General features: G+C 58.2%; 1 pseudogene; it reads right to left on the bottom strand.

Annotated features, from left to right (window-relative positions):
* Nucleotides 1-429: 429 nt before the first annotated feature.
* On the bottom strand, nucleotides 430-3267 carry LOC111535680 (annotated as a pseudogene).
* Between the last annotated feature and the right edge of the window lie 51 nt (nucleotides 3268-3318).

Below are 3318 nucleotides of genomic sequence, written 5' to 3'. Positions count from 1 at the left end.
AAACCACAGCAGTTTTTTTAAAAGATTTAAAAAGGTTTTTGGGTTCCAATCCATATCATCTTCCAGCCTCAGCTGCTGAGCCTTGAAGACGGGGCGGGGAGAATACCTACATTGGTCGTTGTGGCTTGTTCATATTTCGTTTTTTTTTACAAGCCAGGGGTGAAATCCCTAAGTTCCTCTGGGTAGAAGCAGAGATGATTACAGCAGCAAGGCTGGGCCTGCGTGGTGGCGCACGGGCTTCTCCGGGCTAGAGGCCACCGAGGGAGGGCTGCTTCCTCTGAGATGCTTAATGTCAGGAAGCGGCTTTATTTGCTTGAGTTTTAGCCAGAGAGGCTGTGGTGAGCTGACCAGGTGGTGTCACTGGATGGCGTGACGTAGTTTGCTCTGCGCCCTCTCCCCATGAGCATACCCTGTGAGGGAGCGTTCCTTTTACTTAATCTGATTTCTAATTCGGAGGCACCACCTTTTGAGCGGCCACTCCAGGTCCTCTGCCGGGAGCTGAGCATGCGCGAGGAGATGATGCACTGCACTGCGCCACGGCAGCCTTCTCCGCGGGTTTTGGCACAGACTGGATCACGCAGCCAGTCTTGGGCAGCATCCGCAGAGCATAGGCATGGTCCTCGTCTGCATGGTTATTAAGGTTCGGGTCTGACTTGTCGCCCCCGGCCAGGGCCTCCTCGCCCATCAGCTTTTTGGCCGCCTCCCCGTCCAGGAGGCAGTTGGAAGCACAGTTGTTCTCCTTGACTGACTCTCTCTCGCTCGCTCACCGTCCGCTCTTCGGGCGACAGCAGCTTCTTAGGGGGCGCGGGCGGCGGCGGCTGCTCAGCAGGCGGCTCCGCCCTCTTAGCGCCCTCGGCAGCGGCGCCGCGCGTGCAGTTCACGATGGCGTTGCAAGCCGCGGCCGCCTCGGGGCCCGCCAGGGGCGCCCGGCCGGGGTCGCCGGCGGCGGGCGGGCTGCAGTGACCGTCCCTGCAGCCGCCGCGGGGCCTGCGCTCCGCAGCGACCTGCTCGCGCTCCGCCTTGACATGCGCGTGCAGGGTGCGGTGGATCACGTTGTGAAGCCGGGCCAGGTGGCCCACGGTCAGGTCGATGACGCCGACCTGCGGGCCCTGCAACACGCTGGGGAAGCGGAGCTGGCCGCCCGCGCCCGTGGGGCTGCCGGCTTGCCGCGTCTGGTCTCTGGTCCACCACCTCGCTCCGGCCGTGCTCTGCCGGTTGGGCGCCAGGCTCAAGGCCTGGCCGGAGCAGCCGGGGGGCGAGTCCGCGGACTTGGAGGGGCCCTGTTTGGAGTCTCTGGGGGACAGGGAGTGTCCGCCTGGCTTGCCGCCCGCCGCCGCAGAGTTGCCAGCGGCGCTCAGAATGAAGTTCTCTCCCCGTTGCTGGAGAACCCGTTGAGGGGCTTGGAGTCCTTGACGTGAGGGATGGGATGGGCATGGAGATGGGCACCGGTAGGGGCACGATCACGGGGTATGGCACGAGCAGGGTCGGGGGCGGCAGAAGCGGGGCCAGCGACGGCAGCCCGAAGTTCATCGTCCGGGGTACCCGCACCGGGCCATTTGGCGTCATGCTCACGACGGGAAGGGAAGACTCGGCAGCGCGGCGTCCGGGGACAGCGGGAGCAGCAGGCCTGGGGGGTTCCCGGGCATGGTGGGGGTGCTCGGGGGGCGGATGTGGGGCGATAGCGTGGACTGGTGCATGGGGCCGGAAGTGAGGCCCAGGTTCCTGGGGCCGCCGGGCGGAGGCCCGATGCCGGGAAGCATGGGGTTAGACAAGGGGCTGTTGGGGTTGAAGGCGTGGTGTGGAGGCCTGCGGATGAAGGGCAGGCAGATCTGCTGCTCCATGAAGATGGGCAGCGGCACCTGGCACCTGGCCGCGGTTGTTCATCACCGTGGGAGGGCTGTGAGGCGGGACGCCAAGGGGAGGCCCGAGGCTAGCAGGTGGCTGGACGGAGACAGGTGGGATATTTGGAGTCTCGCCGATGGGGATGGACTTGGGCACTGGGGTGGGAATTTCAGTGACAGAGCAACTGGCAGTGTCAGATGGAGAGACGGTGGCGGACGCTGACAGGCCAGAGCCCTGGCTTTGGCCAGCTGTAGCCACCGGGGAGGGGGCCTTCCTCTGAGCATCTGTTAGCGGGATATTCCAAGAGTCTGGAGTGAGCAGCTGCACCCCGGTGCCTTCTGCTTTGTTTTCCATGGGAGGATGTAATGTGCTGCACAGCCCAGCTGGAAGATTGGCCGGCGTCTCTTTGTAGAAAATGTCCATTTTGTATCATTCAATACAAAATGGACATTTTCTACAAGACAGAGCTGACGCTTCTTTCCCAGTCCCCAAAATCCAGGTATTCTTTTGTGTGTCTTATGTGCTTACACCAGTCACATACAAGTAGTTCACAGTTATTCTTGAAGGCAAGCCTTGGAGTTTCTTTAGCATAGTGCAGCTGGGGAAAATTTTCAGCATGTCCATCTTCACCTCTAGTCTTAAGTAGGCTCATCAGCAGGCCGCAAAGCACTTCTCGCTGCAGAAGCTTTTCACCTCACTTCCAATACTCAGGGAATAGCGCTTGATTCCCACTTTCTGGCACCAGGCACACATTATTTGTACGTTTGATACATCATCTTCTGGTCAGCGCCCAAAGAAAATCAGTAGGGCATTAATGAACTCCAGGCAATTAAACTGTAGATTTACCCCTTTGTAACTTTCATGCTAGTCCAAGAGTGAGGGGAAATTCCGAAAGTATTTGCTGGGACAACTGTCTCCTCCAACAGTTCCTGCTGGTGGCTTTATGAAAGGTGGTGGAATTAAAGGTATGATAATGAGCACATTGCCAGGATCCTTTGACCCTGCAGGTGAGTCACTGAGTCCATTGCCAGTGGCAAGCCCTGAATAGCCTGTGCTTATATTGTATGGTGAAATAACACTGTCCTTGGGTAATTTTGGTTTTGGCAGTTTTGGTTTTGGCAAAGAATTTTCTTTGAGAACAGAAATGTGCTGCCGGCTCTCCCCATCTGTAGCGTAGCTCCTGAATTCAGTATCTTCACCACCTTTTAATTCAACTTTATCATAGCCATACCAGCCAAGGAGTTCATTCATGGTGTTTTCTGCAAAGTTCTTCATCTCCTCATTGATGTCCCTTTTCACTGGGTGAGCCGGCTTCCTGCTCATTTATTTTCCGGAGGTCTCCCTTCTTTCTCCATTTCTGCTATGTTTTTGTGTCTGGTTCCTGTGTAGATGATATGGCTGCTGCTGCCGCCAGCAGTGGTGGTGCTAATGGTGGCAAGGCTGTCGCAGGCAGCGGTGCTGGCAGGGCGGGGCTAG

The sequence above is a fragment of the Piliocolobus tephrosceles genome, unplaced genomic scaffold (assembly GCF_002776525.5).
Source record: "Piliocolobus tephrosceles isolate RC106 unplaced genomic scaffold, ASM277652v3 unscaffolded_1328, whole genome shotgun sequence".
Taxonomy (NCBI): domain Eukaryota; kingdom Metazoa; phylum Chordata; class Mammalia; order Primates; family Cercopithecidae; genus Piliocolobus; species Piliocolobus tephrosceles.
Note: the sequence above shows the minus strand (reverse complement) of the source record. Positions and strands in the feature narration are given on the sequence as shown.